A 6,797-nucleotide genomic window follows, 5' to 3' on the forward strand; every position below is an offset into this window, starting at 1 on the left:
CTGAACACAAAGTCCAGACTTTGACTAGACCACCTCAAAGCTTCCAAATGTTTTCTTTTTCATTAAAGAAAGGTAGAGCGTGACACAGACCCAGACAAACACTCTCCCACCACCATTTTTGTATGATATCCTTTCTCTAAAGAGCAATTAAATTTACACTCCAACATAACAGGAAGCACTTTCGATCACTAAGTAAAGGAGCTTTTAAGCTGGACATTGAAGTTTTTTGTTGTTTAAAGGGAAAGTAAGACTGAAATCAAGGGCAGGGCTCCTGGGAATGTCTTTGGCAGGCGGAAGAGAACACGGATACGGTCGGCTAACCCGGCCTTGCTTTGAATGAGACCTTCTGGAAGCGGCTCCTCATCTGGTCTGTTCAGAGCCCCGCTGGACAATGGACCCAGTCTGAGGTTCCTAGTTTTGTTCTATTAAAAAGGTGAAAAATCTTTTTTTTTTATTTCCCTGAAGTGTTTTTCTTTCAACGGCACCGTGCATTCTCAAATCCACAGCTGTAGCTTACGACGTGTATCCTTTAAACTTTGGCCTTTATAGAGTTTGACAGTGTGGCCTCTGGAAAATGTCTAGTGCCTGCAGCCCACTTGTCGAGTTCAATCCGGCGATGCCTAGTCAAATCCAAAGAAATCCCACCAGATTTTCACCTAAACATTGGTCTCTCCACTTCTGACATCACTTCCTGTACTTCCAAAACCAACTTCCTCATTGCGTCTTTCTTCATGCAAGGACACGAGGAAACGTTCTCAGATCTCAGGATCAGCAAAAAATAAATAAAACTTTTTACTTACTATTATTTAGCAAGCTTTTTAGTGTTTGCTACTAAGATGAATTCATTTTTGTCTCCTTACACATGGGGGATTTTTACTGCTTTGTCACATGATGTAGACTTTTAAGTGATTTGTCTGTTCAAATTGAATTTATTTGCATCTGATCCTTGTGAACAACTGATTTTTTTTTTTTTTGTCTTCAATGTTCTAAATTTTATTCTAGTATAGCCTGTAACAAGTCTGAAGCATATATAAATCAATTTCTCTTTGTAAGTGGAAATTTTTTTTTTTACATTTATTGAGAGTCATGATGCTAATTTAAAATAAGGCAAAAATCTAAAAGTTTTTTCTTTCTGATCAAATTTGGTTCATGTTCCGAGCTTTCGCTGCCCACTTTTTTGTATCTAACTCATTGCTTTTTTTTTTGCTTTTTTTTTTTTTTAATTATGCCACATTTCCGTTCATTTTGAGCTGGAGTGATGCACATGCCACAAAACCCAATAACCTCAATGCTCCTTTCCACTCCACCCCCCACCTTTCCCGCAGTGACAGACAGGGCCTTGATTACATCATAAGCTGCCTGAACCTCCTCTGCTTTAAAGCCTGGGATTTGCTAGCAGGGCCCTTCTGTTGCGGAGCAGAACAGAGAGAGAGAGAAGCATACAGGCCCTAATCTATCAGGCGTCATAGTGTGCATCCCACTCTTCCTCCAGATTAAAGCCGAACAAGATTGTGTTCAGACAGATGAAAACATCCTTTATTGCTTATTGTCCTAAACTCTCCCCTGTCATGTCTTTTTTTTATTGGAACCTTGAAAGTGTGATTCGCACACGACCAAGTGCATGTCTCCACGTAACATTTTAAGTTTGATATGTAAACTAACTCTGTAGATTAAAGGACTTATTAGCATGTTTTCCTGCAGAAGCCTCCCTCCCCTCCGTTTCAGTCAGCAGCACCGCCGCAAAGTGCAATCAAATCTTTTAGTAGGTGATGCAACGGCTTTGTGTTTTGTAAGTCCGTGTTAGAAATAAACTTTTTTTTTTTTTAAGGAGAAAACTTAATGGATCAATGATTGAAATGTAGAGGATATCGAGTACTACAAACGGCTACTGGTTTACTTTTAATTATAAAACTTAATGAACAATGAAATATCTTTTTTAGGTCAACAGCTCATTGGGCAACTCCCAGGTCTTCGGTGGGAGCAAACCTGGTGCCCACGGGCACCCTGTTGGTGACCCCTGACCTAGACAGAAAAGCTTTGGTTCTCCATCATGAAAGCAATATATGTAGCAGTGAAAGATCCATCCGAAGAGGGGGAGCCACTGCCATTGATCCTTCTTACTTGTCGGATGAAGCTTCAGCCACGACTTCAGTGGCCGCAGCACCGCAGGGGGGCCAGAGGGTGCCCTGCAGGGTGAGCAGGGAGGGGCTGGGTCATTCTTTTTGTCCAGAGTCCTGCAAGCAGACTCTGTAGCCGGGCTTTAATCTCCACTAATCGTTTCTTAATACGTGTGCATCCCAGGCCCTCCACCTCTGCACGCAGGCACACATATTCCACACATATGGATGACATGCTTCTGGCCTGAGCCCCCACTTGCTCAAACAAGACTTAATCTCTTAAAAAAAAAAAAAAGTCACTGCTTTGGAACCAGATGAACGCATACTTCCAGTTGTCCCTTATCAAATTGCCTGCGAGCTTCCTCAGATTTGACCTTCTGTGAATTTGAACATGACTGAATAACTGCATACACTAAGTCTTTAATTGGTGTTTTTGCGACCTAAACTGGAAACACTTCACACTTTATACTTTATACTTGAAATAGTGTAATGTCTAGAAGGGTGCACTCAAATATAGGCTATATGTCTATAAATGTTTATGGACTTTCTCGGATTAAAGAAATGTCTTAGAAGAGTTAAGAAAAGCATATTCGGTTTGTGATACAGCTTTTTCACATTTCCCCCAATCCACCTCTGATTGGTTGAACCCTTCAAGCTCTAATCAAGCTAAAGAACTACAAAACCCACCAAGAGGGTTTGCCCTGACCAAGTCATTGCTATAATTAATAGCTATTAATGACCAGCAAATAGTTGTCATTATTTTGTAAAAATCAGTTGTCACTATGACATTAAAACCTCACCTGTTTCAAACTTTTTTGTTTTTTAAATCAGAAAAGCTACATTTTGTAGATCATGACTGATTTGTAAATGCAATGGAAGGGTAAAACATCCAAGGGAGTGAATAGTTTTACATGCACTGTGCATCAACGTGCGAGCTAAGCAGTAAGGTTAAATTGCAATTGCACAGCACAAGTGGAAAAAGTTTGCTTTTGAGATCGACTGACAGACGGACCTGATTGATCCGTGAGCCTCAAGCTAAGATAGCTTAATCACACTACAAAGTGGAAAGACACGCTTGGAGAGCCCGTCTTCCAAACCACATCTCCGTAAGATGGAAAACGTTCAACGATCCGTGGAAAGGCAATGAAAAATAATGGGATAAAATCGCAGGCCTGCTTGCTGATGAAGCGTCTTCCGCCTTAAATGCAGCCTAATAGCGGCCGACTCACACCTCCGTCCAACTCCGGTCCAGACACTGCGTAAGGACGAAGATAATCTTATTTCACTAATGCTCTGCAGCCTGCATTAGAACACAGGAGAAGCACTGTCTCAGCTCGACTCTACCCACCCAGGAAACTGCGAGTGAGTCGGACTGAGGGAGAAAGGGGCCAGAGAGTTGCTGAAGGTGGTGGTTGGGAGGCGGGGTGGTCTGCGGGGATAGAGGGTGCACTCAAAAATGCAGTGTAACCTGATCTGTTCGGCCCATCTGGAGAAGGCCTCGCATTGACTGGGGCGATCCCACAATGCACTTTGCTGCAGAGAAGATTGTTAGAGGGAAGCCGACACAATGGACGCAGTCTTTTTGGAAGAATTTATTACGGACCTTTTTTGGGGTGTGCTAAAAAAAGAAAAACAAGTAACTTGAGAGATGAGTCAGCAGGTGCCAGCACACAAACTACACACCGGATGGTTTTGGCTAAGGCATTTCGCCCGCTGAGCACAGGATTTCATTTTAGATCATCCCCAATACGTGTCTGAACAGCCTTAGCACTTACCGACTCTCTTAGTGGCTCAACTGTTTGCTGAAGTCCATTGATGACATCCTGGTAGATCATATATACACCAGGCCTTCAGGCAAACCGTTGACAATACAAATCATATTAGCTAAAGCTCAAGTGTGGGCCATAAAGCAGGATTAATGCAAAGGCAGATAAAGGGTTTTAAATCCCACCATATCCCCCTGTCACCTACATTAGCAGACCCTGACCCAGATATAGAAAGCTCAGAGTAGAGCAGTTTTATTTTGTCTTGATTTGAGCCAAACTGTTAGTGCAAGGCAACATCTGAGGGAGAGTCCCTCGCTCGCAACCATTCGTCGTCAACAAGGCTGCATTGAAAGAGGAGGGTAAGACGACACCGCCTGGGTTGGCAATTATGCCACAGGAGCTAAGAGAGGAGTCCTCTGATGGCCGCTGGCTGCAAGCAGGAATGGCTGGACATCTGTGCATAAAGTCCACTGCAGCACATCTCGTATCACTGCGCCATCAAAGTCAAAAACCTATCAGGAAAAACTGACTGATGCGCAGAGAAATCCATTATTGTTGTTGCGTTATATCAGCACAAACTACAAGCAATTTGTTTCATCCATTAAACACATGAATAGTCTCAGACAACTTACTGCTATTGAGAGCTCCGCTTATCTATTTTTTCTAAGAATACGTTAGCTATTTTAGTGCATGTCAAAAAAAAAATACCTTGAACCTTAAAGGTTCCTTGAAAGTTATCACTTTTGCACATGACAAACAAAATCCATATATATCACTCCCATATGGTAATAAATATTACTTTTAAGTGGTAAAAAAAAAGATGACACACCTCCGGTCTGCTAAAAAAAATGTGATGGGTCTGCTAGCTAACTGATGTGCAAAGATGAGCTGACAGCTGAATTAAAACACCCATTCAAAGCTTCCTTCAGTTGTTATCTAGACAAAATTTGACTAGTTTTGACTGGCAGTAGATTACAACAATCAAGATGAATCTCCCCTTGAACTGCCTGCAGAAGATGCTAGCCAAAGATTGGCATCGAATTCCAGGAGTCAAAGAAAAGTGTTACTTAGCCTGACACAAGCCACCAACGGATCTGCTCATCAAAGTCTTCACAGGAGCGCTAGGTAAAAATTTTGATAACGTCACACTCCCAAAAGAAATGGGACAGTATGAGAATCTCACAATAGCGTTAAAGAAACATGGTTTAATAGTATGTACATTAAAATTAACATAACAAGCAGCTATAAGTTTGGCTAGTCAGGCTATATGCTAAGGCAGCCCGCCTATAGCTAATTGCTTAACAGGCATTAATTCAAATATGACAAAATCAGACATATTTGACAAAATCAAATATGTCTGATTTTTTTTAACCCTTAACAATATTAAGGGTTAACTTATGTGGGGCAATATTTGGGGTAGGAGCAGAGCCACTTTGATTGCAAAACACTCCAGTCAGTACAGCACTTTATTTAGCATCATAACAGCATTTTAAACTATAAGAACACTGTGTTGGGATTTTTTTTGTGTGTTTTGGAACTTTTTAAAATCTCAATATTCGTTAAAAATTGGTAAGTGACCTGAAGGCAGGTGCTTTTCTTCAGCAGTCTGTGGACAAGAGGCTAGTATGGGTACCTGATGGTTGGTGTGCTTTTCATGCTTTTCATGGGGATATAGTGGTTCCCAACCCCGGTTCTTGGGTCCCGTCCAACATGTTTAAGATGCGTCTTTGTTCCTGCACACATGTTACATATAACACCTGATTCAAATGAGTGCGTGGCCTTCTCTGCATGCCGTCTAGTTAGTCACCCAGTTAAGTCAGGTATGACAACAAGGAGACACTTAAAACATTCAGGACAGGGGTGCTTGAGGAACTTTGATGGGAATTAATGATCTACAAGAGAGACAATACAATATTGGGTAGAATATTTTGATGAATTAACTTCTCATTTTGTACCTGAACATACTGTATACACCCTACTAATAGCGGAGAGGTGGTTTCATCGAAATATATGTACAAGGTTTTTTGGAGTGACTGCATTCTGTTAAAAAAAAAAAAGAAAAAGAAAAAAAACACCTTTTATTGACCTTTGACTAAAACCTCCATATTACATAATTGGAAGGTGAGGGATGAATGGATGGACTTGAAACTTTGAGATATGTTTTGTCTTCTACTGTGCATAAGTTACAGTCAATTTGTATGGCAGACTCCAAAGTGCCCACAAACAGATGCAGTGAGCATCAAATTCGCCATGAATTTTCAGAACATTTATGACACTGTAGTTGTCTTTTTTTTTTTTACTTACATAACAGCAAAAATGGGAGGCTTTTTCTTGAATCCAACCATTGCAATTGAATGCGACCTGTGCAGACGTGTAACCCGTCGTAGATACGTTCCAGCAGCTTGGTGTGAAAAACGGACGGATGGATGACCTTCGAGACCACGTACCAAAAGCCTAAAATGACCTTCACGGAGTTACTGGAGCTCTGAGGCCAGGGTGTGCAGGGGAGGAACAGAGGCTCACCCCACCCTTCATCACCTTCAGCCACTCACTCACTCACTAAAAAATGTAAAAATGCTCCTCAGACTTTAAATCAGCAACAGGACCAGCCCAGGTTGTTGTCGCTTTAAGCTGGCGGACGCTCCCAGACAGTAGTTGGCAAGTCTAGAACCACCGGATCCATCTACCTCACCAGTGTGAGTTCTACCATTGCCAAACACCACCTGAGAGCTGCCGGGACTCTCTGAACCCACAGAAGCCAAAAACACGAAGACAAAATCACACAACGACAAACAGTTTGCTATGGAGCCATAGATGCACATGGGTGGAAAAAAAACAAAACATGTCTGATTTTTTCTTTGATTTGGGGAGAGTCCTCTTGGGTGTTGGCTTCCATTACAACATTCTCATAAAA

Source organism: Poecilia reticulata, linkage group LG23 (assembly GCF_000633615.1).
Source record: "Poecilia reticulata strain Guanapo linkage group LG23, Guppy_female_1.0+MT, whole genome shotgun sequence".
NCBI lineage: Eukaryota > Metazoa > Chordata > Actinopteri > Cyprinodontiformes > Poeciliidae > Poecilia > Poecilia reticulata.